Genomic DNA, 16,561 nt, shown 5'->3' on the forward strand with positions numbered 1-16,561 from the left:
GTAAAAAATTATTATAAAATGAATTGGTAAAAAACGTATTAGTGATTTTTTTTCATCGAATAAATATAATAAATTTCAATGTTTAGAGATAAAAGTAGTCTCGGCGATAAGTGTTATATTCTGTGAAAATATGAAAAATCTAAATTATTACTTTTATATTAAAAAAATTGTGATTATTTCATTTATAAATTCGTTTAAGTATAGATTTTTATGTGCATATAACTTGAGAATATTATCTATCTAATATATATACTTAGAGAAAAATAATAAGTCAAATAACAACATATTTCCTTAAATTCTGATTAATTAATATAAAATAGATTAAAATTTTGAATTAATAGTACACTAATAAATATGGAATTATCTTATGAAGTTATCTTACGATGAATTTGAATTATTCCTTAAGGATATTATCTAATTGTAAGATCAAATGCGCACATATAGTATCTATATTTCTACCCTTTTTAATTCTTCGCATTTTTTCTTGCTTTAAACAATGTTTTCTTGCTTTAATCAAAATGGCAATGTTTCACCGTTTCTGAAATATAAGTTTGTTGATTCTTTCTTTACCTATAAATGTCGCTTCGTTCTAAGATTAATTTAAATTTGTTTGAGATGTTATTTAATTATAGTTGTAAACATCCATCTTTTCCATTGGATCAATTTGAAATATTTCATAAATTATAAAAGAAAAATCATAGCCATTTATATTTAAAAGAAAACCCAAATTTCAATTTTCATAAGAGCACAATATAATTTATGAAAAAAGAAAAAGAAAAGAAGCACTAAAAGATTAACTGCAAGTTTAGAAGGCGTTTGGTTACTTATTTTTTAGTTGTTGTTTGCATTTCGCTCCTCATCATGAGATATTGTACTATTTTGTTAAGAATAACATATTGTCCTCTCTCAAGAAACTGTCTTAATTAGCAGGCTTCTTTACAAATCATCTACATAAACTTGCTTTCAATTAGGTAGTTATGGGTGTTAGGTGTATGGTTTTTTTATAAGAAATGGGACAATACAATAACTTGAAACCTGACATCCTAATTAGGTCGGTACTCCAAGTTCAAGCACTGTAAAACCCAAAAATAATCAATAAATAAAAAATTATAATGTCAAACAAGAGGAGGAGAAAGAATCCAAAAAACAAAGAACAAAGAAACTAACGAAATCTAAAGTGACCAATATTATAAATATCATCAAACAGCATTGAATGACAAAAGGCTAGCGGCGAGTGCCACCAAGTGATGTCTGAGGAAGAAACACTGAAGCGAGCCAAGGCATCCGCTACATGATTGCCTTCTCTGTAGATGTGAGTAATTACAATCGTCATCTGCGAGCATTGGTTGAGGCATTTCATCCATTCTTCATGGACAGATCAAGGAACCTGTATTGATCTCAATTTCAGTTTATTAACCACAAACATTGAGTCGGATTCAATCCATAAATTATGCCAATTTTTCTCCCAAGCCAGATCAACTGCAAAAAGTATTGCTTTCAGCTCTACTATATAGGTGAAGGTTGACGGGATATGAAATGCAAAACTCCTAGTGGATCCCCGGTTTGTGCAAAAAATCCCACCAGCACCCCTGCCCTTGGAGCTCCAAGCGTTGATCAATCGACATTAACTTTCAGCCAATTTTGAGGCAAACTGATCCACCGGACCTGGATGATGTTCGGAGTAGGAGGCGGCCACTGTGGGATTTGTAACCAAGCTAGAATAATAGCATCACGTTGTGTATAGAAGCACCCCTTGATTATTGAATATGGTTCACGAATAAGACACTATAGCAGGCAAATGACATTTTGGATTGAAGGGATCTCTGGATTAAACAAGGCTTCATTTTTTTTGCCATATGAGCCAGACACATGAGACGAAAGCCAGGCTCCAATGAGCAGTAACCTGGGATCCAAATTTCATATTACAAATGTTGTCGAAAAACGAACCAAAGCTAGGGGAGACTGATATTGTTCGATCAAAAATCCTACCAATCTCCCACCAAAAGGAGCCTACAAAGGAACAATGAATAAATAAGTGATCTATATTTTCTATAGCTACGTAGCAAAGCACACAATGGGTAGCCATATGAATCCCTTTCCACTGAACCATAGACTGGGTTGGAATTCGACCATGTACCACCCTCCACACGGTCATTGATCTAGAAGGAGGAATCTGAGGCCCCCAAATGAACTTTTGCCAGTCCACCGTCCTAGTGCTTGATGTTAGAATCGAGTAAAATGATTTAACAACAAACTCGCCCCTCGTAGCGGTCTTCCAAATGCAATAATCAGCAGTGTTAGGTGTATGGTTGCCTACATAAGCAATTGTTAGAAATCTTGTTTAACTTGCTTCTTCTCCTCCAAATATCATGTAAAACCAAATGAAAATGTAGAAAATGGAATTTCGGTCCAACTCATAGCTAGAAATGCGAACGAAGCTCAATTTAGTTTCAGTGGTATTAAGAGGTTTCTACCATTAAGCTTGTTTGTTTGTTTGTAATGTATCATTTTTGCCATTAAGGTATTTTTGATCTTCTGTTTTGACATGAATATGTATGAATCTGGGGTGGCCAATGGCGGACCCAATGGATCCACCAGACCCCACTAGGCTGGAGGTCCGACGTAAACGATCTTCAGGACAGATGGATCCAAGCCCAAAAGGCCCTCAAATACCGGAAGACTGGTCGACGCACGTGTACATGTGATTGTGACTTGAGCAGCAACCCAGACCCGTGCAGCAAGTGTCTTGAAATGATAAAACATGGTATCCCACGAACTTAAACTGAAATTCACCGGTTTAAAAGAGATTTTGACTCAAAAGATCAATTTTGGAAGTTTAGTGACTTTAGAATGGATAATCAGTGAGGAATATATAGTTATAGAAAACGTGATTCCTCGACTAATAACTTTGAAATAATGTTGGATTTGGATGTTATGACCTCTAAAATGGCTTGTTTGGTAAGATTTGGTGTAGAAACCTCACTTTTTCACTCAATTTCACTAAGTTTCACTCAAGTTTCACTTAAGTTTCACTAAATTTCTTTCTCTTTCTCTCAAATGATAATTGTAAATGAAAAAACTGCCTGAAAACTATCGAAGGTCACCAATCGATGACCATAGTTCCCGATCAGGGACTGGGTAGCCGATCGAAGACCTACGTGGCAACGAGTATTTTAAAATCTCATAAATTATAAATCTAAGAGAATTTCGATAAAAACAAAGTAAAACAAGCTAAATAACTCAAAAAATAGGGTCCATGTCTTATCTTGTATCTCGCACATCGCGTCGTGTGAAGTCCAGCTACACAAACTATTAGCCAGAGTGTAACATAGACTCATCATTAAGGCTAGAAAACATTCGTGCTCACAGCTGGCTCTCACCTCAGGCGATCACCTAGGTCGCATTTCACAACTATGATATGCGCCAGATCTCATCAAAGCAAAATGAAGCAAGAATACTTACAAAGGTTATCTTACGTAGAATCTCTTAAAGGCACTCAACTTGTTGAGTGTTTCACACTTTGGTGGATTGCTCACAAATTTACCTTTCGCTCCTATTTATAGGCTAAAATTGGACGGGCATGTGTGAATTGGGAATCTAGCCCCTAAGGAAGCAACAATTAGTAAGTTATCCTATCTGAGGCAATTAAAGAAGGTAATCATATTTAATAACAAACTGGGATATGATTTATATAGAAATATCTATCACTATTTTTTTAGAAGAATCAGTATTTTTTTACTACTCTACAATCATTATAAAAAAATAATATTAACTTTTCTAAAATATTTACATTATTACTAATATTCTGTAATTATAACTATAAAAATTATACTGAAATGTTTCAGTTATCTACAAATTTATTTGGAATCTTCGATATGAGAGTTAAATAATTGTTAAATTGCTTTATTCAAATTTTCTACAAGATAAAGATAAAATGGAGCTTGCTTAGAAACGTTGAAACTAAATTTATACGATTTCATAAGTTACGGTCAAATATGAACATTACTAAAAAAAAGTTACCTTATCCCTATAAAAATATATCAATTTTGTTAGTTTTTCGGTGTTCTATAGAATTAAATTACTATATCTTAGTAAAAATAAGGGAAAAGTAAAAAAAAAATGTATGTAATTTGCAAACACGGGCTACATGTTTACAAGTTTATAAATAGAGACATGTGGTACGTTATATTTATAAAATAAAGTATTTTAAATTACATTCTTAAGTTCCAATTATGACCAACGCCATTTTTATCTTAAAAAACAAAAACTATTTTTATATATCTACAAACGACAAGCTCCCAAGACACAATTCCCTAACTTGAAATGATAAATCATATGGTAGATATTTTACATTTTTTTTTAACTTGATAATTTATTAACTAAAATTGATGTTTAAATTCATTTTAAACAACTGTAACTTGATCTGTGGATATGTGTTTTTTCAATATATAATCATCAAAACTTAACAATATAATTTCAATTAATTTTGTTTGTAAAAAAAATATACTACAAATTTATATTTACAAACTTTTAAATTATAGATTTGTATTTGCAAGTTCTGCAAACCACGAGTATTTTTTTTTTGCTCTAAAAATAAATAGTTAAAACTTGAACTTTCATTTTATGTTATTTCGTGTAATTGAAAAAAGATAAAGCAAAAGTAAATAGAAATTAAGAATGTGAGCAATGGATTGACTATTGAAAACAGAAATTAAATGAGCTCATTACTAGCAATGTTCATGAATAGAATTAACGAGTTGCTTGCGAGTCCGTGCTTCATAGTCATGAACAAAATAAACTAGCTGCTCACGAACAATTAATTTCCTTAATGACCAGAGCTCGGGCCTAGCTCGAGCTTGTTAATTCACCGGTTTAAAAGAGATTTTGACCCAAAAGATCAATTCTGGAAGTTTAGTGACTTCAGAGTGGATAATTAGTGAGGAATATATAGTTATAGAAAACATGATTCCTCGACTAATAACTTTAAAATAATGTTGGATTTGGATGTTAGGACCTCTAAAAATGGCTTGTTTGGTAAGATTTGGTGTAGAAACCTCATTTTTTCACTCAATTTCACTAAGTTTCACTCGAGTTTCACTAAGTTTCACTCAAGTTTCACTCAAGTTTCACTAAATTTTTTTCTCTTTCTCTCAAATAATAATTGAAAATGTAAAAAACTGCCTGAAAACTGTTGAGGGTTACCAATCGACGACCATAGTTCCCGATTGGGGAGTGGGTAGCTGATCGAAGACCTACATGGTAACGAGTATTTTAAGATCTCAGAAATTATAAATCTAAGAGAATTTCGATAAAAACAAAGTAAAACAAGCTAAATAACTCAAAAAAATAGGGTCCAGATCTTGTATCTCGCACATCGCGTCGTGTGAAGTCCACCTACATAAACTGTTAGCCAGAGTGTAACATAGACTTATCACTAGGGCTAGCAAAAGTTTGTGCTCACAGCTGCCTCTCGCCTCAGGCAATCGCCTGGGTCGCATTTCACAACTATGATATGCGCCAGATCTCATCAAAGCAAAGTGAAGCAAGAATACTTACAAAGTTTATCTTACAAAGAATCTCTTAAAGGCACTCAACTTGTTGAGTGTTTCACACTTTGGTGGATTGCTCACAAATTAGCCTTTCACTCCTATTTATAGGCTAAAACTGGACGGGCATGTGTGAATTGGGAATCTGGCCCCTAAGGAAGCAATAAATAGCAAGTTATCCTATCTGAGACAATTAAAGCAGGTAATCCTATTTAATAACAAACAGGGATATGATTTATAAATATTTATCACTATTTTTTTTAGAAGAATCAGTATTTTTTTACTACTCCACAATCATTAGAAAAAAAAAATAATATTAACTTTTCTAAATAATATGTTAAAATATTAATAACTAATAAATTAATTACAAATTTTTGAAGTTTCTAAAATATTTACATTATTACTAATATTTTGTAATTATAACTATAAAAATTATATGGAAGTGTTTCATTTATCTACAAATTTTTGGAATCTTCGATATGAGAGTTAAATAATTGTTAAATTACTTTATTCAAATTTTCTATAAGATAAAGATAAAATGGATCTTGCTTAGAAACGTTGAAGCTAAATACGGTCAAATATGAACATTACTAAAAAAAAGTTACCTTATCCCTATAAAATATATCAATTTTGTTAGTTTTTCGGTGTGATATAGAATTAAATTACTATATCTTAGTACAAAATAAGGGAAAAGTAAAAAAATGTGTGTAATTTGCAAACATGGGCTAGATGTTTACAAGCTATAAATAGAGACATGTGGTGCGTTATATTTATAAAATAAAGTATTTTAAATTACATTCTTAAATTCCAATTATGACCAACGCCATTTTTATCTTAAAAAACAAAAACTATTTTTATATATCTACAAAGGACAAGCTCCCAAAACACAACTCCCTAACTCGAAATAATAAATCATATGGTAGATATTTTATATTTTTTTAACTTGACAATTTATGAACTAAATTGATCTTTAAATTCATTTTAAACAACTGTAACTTGATTTGTGGATCTGTGTTTTGTCAATATATAATCATCAAAACTTAACAATATAATTTCAATTAATTTTATTTGTAAAAAAAATATACTACAAATTTATATTTACAAACTTTTGAATTATAGATTTGTATTTGCAAGTTCTGCAAACCACGAGTATTTTTTTTTTTGCTCTAAAAATATATAGTTAAAACTTGAACTTTCATTTTATGTTATTTCGTGTAATTGAAAAAAGATAAAGCAAAAGTAAATAGAAATTAAGAATGTGAGCAATGGATTGACTATTGAAAACAGAAATTAAATGAGCTCATTACTAGCAATGTTCATGAATAGAATTAACGAGTTGCTTGCGAGTCCGTGCTTCATAGTCGTGAACAAAATAAACTAGCTGCTCACGAACAATTAATTTCCTTAATGACCAGAGCTCGGGCCTAGCTCGAGCTTGTTAATTTTCTGCCGAGCCGAGCACAAACAGGTCAAACCTCGGCTAGATCACAGCCCTACCTATTGAAAATTAAACTTATCTTAGACCTATTGGCCCTCTTGGTTAAAGTGATACATGTTTCATTTTAAGAAAGAACATCTCCAAAGTTCAAGTGTCGAATTGATTATTTGGCCAATAACACTATTAAGCATATATCCTAAAAGGAACTAATACATTTATATATACAAAAGGAAATCATACAGTTTAGTCCAGATAATTACATCTGAATTCTGCTATAGCTGTGGAATCAAGACATTCTGCTAAATTTCAATTTTAAAACTTCATTAAAATAAAATCCCTTTATTTATTTCTATCGTACTAAAGCCTTGCAAATTAGTTAAATTCCAACAAAAGAAACACAAGCAAGTTCATCTTTCTACTTCAAGTTTATATATGTATGATAGATCCTCTTGTATATAGCATCTGCACTAGGTGCAACCTATTTTTAACTAATAGGTTGGAAAATCCGATGAATCAGAGAAACAAGATCAGGCAAGTCGATGGAAATATGCTCATGTGTTTCATTTGTTTTGCTCATTCTATGTTCCTCAGCAGCAGAATTGATGAAGTGGTAGAGCATAGGGGTGAGCAAATTAACCGGTAACCGAAAACCGAATCAGAAATCGAACCAAAATTTTAATTTGGTTCGGTTATTTAGTCTTTGATAATCGGTTCGGTTTTCAACTATGGGAATTTTGGTTATCGATCTTCGGTTTGGTTTCTAGGGAAAAAAATTCGATGTAACCGAAACCGAACCGAAGTTTTCATATATACAAACAAAATTATAATCTGTGTGTAATAATATATAGCCCATCGTTTTAGCCCAATATCATTATCTTATTAAGAAAAGAAGTTGAATTCAGCGGCGCATTTTAATTCACCATAACTTAACCCTAAATTCTATCACCATATATAAACCCAATTCCTCCAATCCAACCTTCACTCTTCATTCACACGCGGCTCTCCAAACAGCAAAACCCTACCCCCTACTCTCCTCTATTATTTATCCTTCTCGTTTCTTCTTTGTAGATCTGCTTAGAAATCCTTCCTCCCTTCATTTTCAATTTCATCATGGAGCCAGACTTGTCAAAAATCAAAATCATCCCCACTTGTTAGGTTCTAATTTTTTTTGTTCTAATTTTTTGGATTGTAAATTTGTTAATATCATACTTTGAATATTAAGTTTTGTGGCTGAAATGCCCATGATGATACTGCAATTTTTTTGTAAATACCCCCTATCCTAATAGGAATTAGGAAGTTAAGTAAAATTGGGGATGAATGCTAACTTTTGTGGATGAAAAATCCATAACTAGCATATGAATATTGATCACTGATGGAAGAAAGATGAATGAATAGATGAAATTTGTTATTTATGATATGTTTTGTTTAATTTTGTTATCTATGATATTTTTTTACTAGGGTGCTTGCATTTTTAGACAATTGTATGCTTTATAAATTAGTCATTTAACTCACTCAATTATTTAAGCTCAATATTTTTTTTATTTTATAAATAATTTCGGTTATTCGGCCGGTTAAACGAACCAAACTGAAAAATTGCGGTCTGGTAAAATTTGGTTTTTATTCTTGTTCGGTTCGGTTCGGTTTTAGAAATTTGGAAAATTTCGATTCGGTTAGTAACCGAACCGATGTTCACCCCTAGTAAAGCAAGCCTTGAAGTATTTGGAGAAAGTTGATCCAAGGGCAAAGCTGTAATTTGAAGTTAAAAGAGAAGTGCGAAATTCAGCGTTTTCTTTTCTATTTTGGAATAATTATCTTTTTCCTATTTTTCTTTCTTTCCTTTTTACATTTAGGATTAATTATCTTTTTTTTTTCCTTTTTGCTTTTTTTCTTTTTACATTCAGAATAATTATCTTTTTTCCTATTTTACTTTCTTTCCTCTAAGCCTATATAAAGGCATGTTTTTTTGGGAGACTTTGGATAAATACAATTTGAGAGAGTTTTCTCTTTTCTTTTCCAATTGTCGGCATTCTTTTGAATCAATGACCTTTGAAGGTTAGCTAGAGGCATTCGTGTGTCAAATCAACAATAGCTAACGTTTATCTAAATTTCCCCTACGTCATTTGGTATCAAAGCCAGGTTAGCTAGCGGCATTCATGTATCGAATCAACGATAGCTAACGTTTATCTATATTCCTGCTGCATCAGTTTGTATCAGAGCCTACGGTTAGCTAGCGGCATTCAGGTGTCGAATTAACAATAGCTATAACGTTTATCCAAATTTCCCGGTACGTTAGTTGGTAGAGCCTACAATATATTCATCATGCCACCATGAAGAGAGAGGCGTGTCGATGATGTCTATCAATGGGAGAAGATTGAACAGCGTATTCAAGATCGGATGGATGAGGGGATGGGGGCGATGCAAGAAGCTTTGATCGCACAAATTAATGGCGGAGGTGTTCCGGACTCAACCTCAACTAAATAGGAGGTCGAATCACCATTATGATGACCATGGCGATGAAGACGAATTCGAGGACGAACAGAAGTGTGAAATTCGGTGTTTTCTTTCCTATTTTGGAATAATTATCTTTTTCCAATTTTGCTTTCTTTCTTTTTTACATTTAGGATTAATTATCTTTTTTTCTTTTTGCTTTCTTTCCGTTTCACATTCAAAATAATTATCTTTTTTTCTATTTTGCTTTCTTTCATGTAAGCCTATATAAAGGCATGTTTTTCTATTTTTTTTAGGAGACTTTGGATGAATACAATTTGAGAGAGTTTTCTCTTTTCTTTTCCAATTGTCGGCATTCTTTTGAATCAACGACCTTTGAAGGTTAGCTATCGGCATTCGTGTGTCGAATCAACAATAGCTAACGGTTATCAAAAATGCCGATGTGTCAAGAATCAAGGCCCTTCTCTGTCTACAAAAGTTAATCAAGTCAACTAGAATTTTTTAGGGATAACAATGTTTTCGGGGAATTGTAGATTTGACCTTAGCGTACAAAATGGTACAAATTTTGCCGTAACATTTCCAAGCAATATTAATTTTACCCTATGTTACCAAAAATTTAAAATGGTTGGTTTGTTCGTTATTTAACCGTCACATCGGATCTTTTAAATATCAATATGACGGTGAAATAACCGTCTAACCAATTCGTTTAAATTTCTATTAGATAAGGTAAAATAATTAGAGCTAAATTTATACTATTTCGTAACTTAAGACTAGATTTGCACTTTCCCAAAAACGTTAAAATTTGGCACTTATTCCAATATTTTATAACCATTTTTTAAGCACATATCACTCAGACTGTCGCAACCGGATTTTCCGGGCGCGAGCATCGGCTAATAAAATTTGCTAATTAATAGTTTTTTATGTTTTTAAACTATTTTTTTAGAGTCGCCACCAATCAAAATTAAGGCGTGATTTGACACCGAATCGAGTAGATATTAATGGATAAGGAAGGCCTGTGAAATAGAGATTTTAGGTTCATTTCTCAATTTTAAATTTAAATTTAAATATATTAAGTAATCACAATTTCTTCTTCAGGTAACCCATTTTTTCAGCTTCCTCATTCCTCCTTTTTTTCTCAAATTCCCTTCTTTCTTTTCTTTTCTTTTCTTTTCAATTCATTCATGGCGGTGTCTCCTCAAATTTTCTCTCCCAGGAAAAGGCGACCGTCTGCCAGAGCATTTATACCTCCTAATTTCTCCGGCCACAAACTCCTTCAATCTTTACTTGTTTTATCGCAAGATATTTCCTCTCTTAAACCTCTCCAATCCTTCTACACCGTCAATCTCTTTCAATTATCTGCAAATCCAAACTCTTACCTATCTTATTTGATGAGCTTCTTCGGAATCCGATTTTATTTCTCCCTCTTACTCTCCTCTGTTTTGAAGAAATGTATATAGTCTTATAAAGAATCAAAACTACCATCGGGGACTGCTCTAATGGACCCAAGATGTGGCTTCTAACTCAAATCGAATCACTATCTAACAGATTTCATGAATTAACACTTGAATTGTCAACGCTCTTGGATATTTTTCCGGTGAAAGAGATTAGATTAAGCCAAGATATTTAACGCTCTTGCAGGCAGAAGCGTATTTGGATCCCAAAGATTATCTAAGCCGAGAGGTGTAAAATATGCTTGATCGGATCAGGAAACAGATCGCACCTGATCATTTTAAGCTAGCAGATATATTTGATAAATTAGGATTGTGAAATTCTTCCTCCTGCAAAGAAGAAATCGACAATCTCGAAGATGAGCTCCAAAATCAAATCTGGAAGATGAAAATTAATCAACTGCATGGAGATGAATGGAAGAGGAAGATGAGAAGATAGTAAATGGTGGATGGGGTATTTGATTTTCTATTTTTAAAGAGAGAGAAATCAAAAAAAGAAGAGAGAGAGAATAGAAAGAAAGAAGAACAAAAATAAGAAATTAGAGACAGATGGAAAAGAATGTGTATTTGATTTTTATTTTTAATTTTGGGGTTTGTATGTGATAATTAGATAATAAGTGAGATTAATTTATAAAATAAATAAATATAAGGACTAAATTAATTCTTTTCCGTACCATTAGTCAATTTGGTCTGTGTTTGCTAACGGAATGAACCTCAAGGTACCATTTTGTAAACTTTTAAACCACAAGAATGCCGATCGAAAACAAGTGTAACCATAAAGTTTATTTTGTACTTTTCCCTAGTATTTAGTGAACTTAATAATACGTACCATATAATTATTAATCAAATACTTTTTTGTTTACCATGTATTGAAATATATTTTAAACTTTTTTACCTACAATGTTTTTATTAAAGGAGCCCTTATTTATTATTCCGCCTAGGGCCCATGAATTATCAGGACCGACTCTGCTCACTTCGGTTAAAACTAAACTGTTTTTTAATATAATTTCTAAACATAGAATTTATAGAGTTTGAACTTTTATTTATTATCTATTATTATAAAGGAAAAAGTACAAAAATAAACTTTGTGGTTTGACCCATTTTCGAAGTGCACCTCTGTGGTTTAAAAGTTTGCAAGTCGGTGCCTTAAACTTCATTCCGTTAGCAAAGAGTGGTAAAATTGACTAACGGTGTTAAAAGTCAAAGGGAAAATAGTTAATTTGGTCCTTATATTTAATAATTTTATAAATTAAGCATCCTTATTATCTAACTATCACAAACAAACCCCAAAATAAAAAATAAAAATTCAATTATACCATCTTCTCCATTACTCTTTAATTTTTTTCTTTCTCTCTCATATTTTCTAATTTTTCTCTCTCTAAAATCAAGTTTCTCTCTAATTATCTAACCACGACATCACCTTCTACACCAACCAGATCCACACTCTTCTCACCCATTCTCCTTCCCTCGTCGACCAATGGCTCACCGAAACCCACCAAATTCATCAACTCGACCCCTCAAAACCTTCCACAGTCGGCCTCGACGTCGAATGGCGTCCCAATTTCAGCCGCAACATCGACAATCCAATCGCAATTCTACAGCTCTGTGTCGGCCACAGATGCCTCATATTTCAGATCATGCATTCCCCGTTCGTCCCGCAATCTCTGAAAGACTTCCTGACGAATAAGAATGGGGATTATGTGTTCGTCGGGGTAGGGATTGAGAATGATGTTGAGAAGATGTTGGAGGATTATGATTTGGGAGTGGGGAATACGGTTGATTTGAGGGGTTTGGCTGTGGAGAAATTGGGGATTATTGCGTTGAAGAATGCTGGATTGAAGCAATTGACGAGTCAGGTTTTGGGGAAAGATCAGTATGAGTAGATGGGATTATACTTGGCTTACTCCTAATCAGGTTCAGTATGCTTGCCTTGATGCTTATTTGTCTTGTGCAATTGGGGATAGTTTGTTTTCTTCCCATGGTTGATTGATTACAGGAGTGATTTTTAAAATTAGGGTTTGAATATTGGGAAATTATGTTAATGTTGCTTAATTTCAATAGCTATATCAATTAGTTTCTGGATGGATTATGTTTTCTCCAGAAATTCCTCATGAACATGTATCTGAATTCTCAAGATGGCTACTGATTGTGATTTTTGACGTGATATAAAAGGGAACTGTGATTCTAGAGAGAAACTTGATTTTAGAGAGAAAAAAAATTAAAAAAGATGAGAGAGAAAGAAAAAAATTAAAGAGTAATGGAGAAGATGGTATAATTGAATTTTTATTTTTTATTTTGGGGTTTGTTTGTGATAGTTAGATAATAAGGATGCTTAATTTATAAAATTATTAAATATAAGGACCAAATTAACTATTTTCCCTTTGACTTTTAACACCGTTAGTCAATTTTACCCCTCTTTGCTAACGGAATGAAGTTCAAGGCACCGACTTGCAAACTTTTAAACCACAGGGGTGCACTTCGAAAATGGGTCATACCACAAGGTTTATTTTTGTACTTTTCCCTATTATAAATATATATATATGTGGATGACCTTTGATACTAATTTGACAACTCATAAATTTTTAAGGATTGAATTTAGAGTTTTTGAACGTTTACTTATTATTTACTGTTTTATATATTATAAATACAAGTAGATGACTTTTCAATTTTCTTTTACTACAAATTTGAGAACTCATAAAAAGTACATTTAAAATCTACTTATTCATTTCTCTTTGTTTCTGTTATTATATATAATATAGATTAATAAGAATTTTGGTTAGAGATGTGTGCAATCTTTTGAAATTTTCCATATATGCACCATTGGTCATTTGATAATTTAATATAATGATAACAATGTGGTGGTCGAATAAGTTTCTTTATCGCTTATTTAGTTCTTATTTGAATTATGTCTGAACATCGGTTAAATATCTCTTAGAAATTTCGAGAATAACATATGCATATATGGTATGTGATGATTTTGCTGCTTTAGGTCGATAAATATTATTTGATTACTTATCTAGTAGGCCTCGTATTGTTTAATTACTGTTATTTATTAATTTAATTTATTGCTATTGCGTGGTTATATCATAATGACATAATAAAAGTCAAAATCCTCCATATCTCTCATGGGTACGAAATCGATCCCAACAGTGCCACATTTCTTGATGTCCCATTCTATTAATCTATTTCAAACATACTCCTCATCGAACCATCCTAAATGATTCAATGAAAACATCTGACGTATATAGTTAAATAAACTCTTTTAGCATAAAGGGACCGAGATTCCCAATAGGTGGTTAGAATATGAAGGTTAATTTGATCATTCAGTTAACAAAAATATATGTGAAGTATGGATCCTACAATGTAGTTAAATCCGACTGAAATAATCGTCATCTTGTGCATAAATGTATCTTGTATGAAAATGACAGATTCCAAATCAAAAAATGAAGAAGAACAATAACATTTTCCTTTGCTTGTTTATGGAGCTAGAATTTACCAATCAATATATTATATCTTGTATTACAAGGACTAACAATATATAAATATATTGATTGGAAAGTCAAGCTCCACAACTAGTAAGGATTGCTTGTGGCTAAAGCTCTTCATTAGGATGGTATTTATAGAACACTAGAATGTTTCCCAACCTTTTATTTCAAATTATCTTTACTATTTAAAAAAATATTTTTTAATCAAGTCAAAACAAAAATGTATGAAACAAATGAACATTCATTGGACAATGGCATGCATTGCAAACCATGTAACCAACTCATTTTGAAAAATCATGGACGATAAAAAAATTTATATAAAATTTATGTATTAAGTATATATATATATATATATATTATGGATTAAGATATACTCAAGTTGAAATTCAACTTTGGAGATATAAATTAAGATCAAAGTTGGGAGTTGTTGCATCTGTAATGCTTCGATAAGCTTGAGAGAGAGAGTTAAGGATACACATATATATAGAGTGAGCAATTTTCAATCTTTTAGTCCGATTATGGAAATTTTGCATCTGTTTTTTGCTTGAAATATTGATTTGTATGGATATTCTTTCATTTTTCACAGTTTTTGTATTCTACAAAGTACGGTTTTTTGAATTATAAAAGGCCCTACTGACTTTGTGGTGATGTAATTTGCTTCAATTGAAACACATTGCTCAACTGTTGTGCATATTTTTAGAATAATATATTTATATAAATTCTTAAATTTTTATTTGTATATTTAGATTTTATTTATTTACTTTTGTATTTGATACATTGATTTATTAATATACTACTTATGAATTATGATTAACTTTCAAGATCATGTTAATTATAAAGTTAATGGTTGAGATTTAATCGATAAATCATAGAGATTAATTATTTATTGAATAATTAAATTTCAACTGTTAATTTTGTTAATAAATAGTTAACATGCATGAAACACAACCTCTCAATCGGAAACCTACGAGCAAATCAAATGGAAGGTTAGAACCTTCTATGTCATATAAACATATTTGGTTGTTATCTTCAAACTTTTCTCTCTAGTGGTTAGGGGTCTCTAAAAACTTACAAAAATTGGTTCCACATGCAACCAATAAAGTTTTTCTAAGTACATAAGTCATACAAATTAATTTGATAAAGTACATTAATCCAAGTGTATACATTATAAAAAAAATTATAAAGTCTTGCCCATATATGGCAACATTACAAATAGAAAACAAACATCCAAATAAAAACTGAAGACCTTAAATAGAAAAGCGATTTGATAAATTAGAGAGTATTTAAGGATGTAAAGCTCTTATAACCTATTCACGATAAAAAAATCACATATATGAGTACTTCAATAAATCACAAAATTATACGCCAAGCAGTTCCATTAGATTTTTTATCCAATAAATAACACGTCAATTTTCTATATTGAATTGACGTAAATAATACCATACAACATCAATTATTCGTTTAACTTAAAATTTACTTGTTTTATTATGTCAAAAATTCACTTATTTTGTTAAATCAAAATATTTAACTTAAAATTTGTAATTGGATATTGTAAATTGATATTTTAAAATTCAATACTTATTTTTAATATTTTTCAAATAGTTAGATCACATAATACTTTCAGCATTCATAATATTCAATACTTAAAATTCTTTACTTATTCTTTCAGTACTAATTTTTAGTTATATCAAACAATACCTAATTCAATATTTACTCTTTTTGAAGAAATTTTGTTGGTAATTTTCAATGGCATTTACGTAGAATCAAGTAAAATTAAGCTCAAATTTTAACTATAGGATGAAATGGAACTGAGAAAGTCTATGGTGGACTATGTGCAGTGGAACTGGCGAATAAAAACTAATATGCATATATATCACCTCATTGGAAAATGATTTGTGTATAATATAAAGTTGTACAATTCTCATCTTTTCATTGGTAAACTCTATTAAACTGATATCATAGTAGAATTTCTCAATTGAACTAGAGTTTCCACCTTCTGGATAGCATTGCTCATTTTGTACCATAAATGTAAATTGGTCGATGTTCTCAAGTATCCTTATGAGAAAAATTGATGTTGTCCTTTAATTATTTTATGGTGTTATATTTGGTATATTTTCATTGATATTTTCCATATAAGTTAAAGGCTAGAATAAGCTCATCACTCTTTAACATATTAGCATTAGCCATAAAAGGTGA

At 31.3% G+C, this 16,561-nt stretch overlaps 1 pseudogene; it reads left to right on the top strand.

Annotated features, from left to right (window-relative positions):
* Positions 1-12,295: 12,295 nt before the first annotated feature.
* Positions 12,296-13,027, top strand: LOC136201276 (3'-5' exonuclease-like; annotated as a pseudogene).
* The last annotated feature ends 3,534 nt before the right edge of the window (positions 13,028-16,561 follow it).

The sequence above is a fragment of the Euphorbia lathyris genome, chromosome 7 (genome assembly GCF_963576675.1).
Source record: "Euphorbia lathyris chromosome 7, ddEupLath1.1, whole genome shotgun sequence".
Lineage (NCBI taxonomy): Eukaryota > Viridiplantae > Streptophyta > Magnoliopsida > Malpighiales > Euphorbiaceae > Euphorbia > Euphorbia lathyris.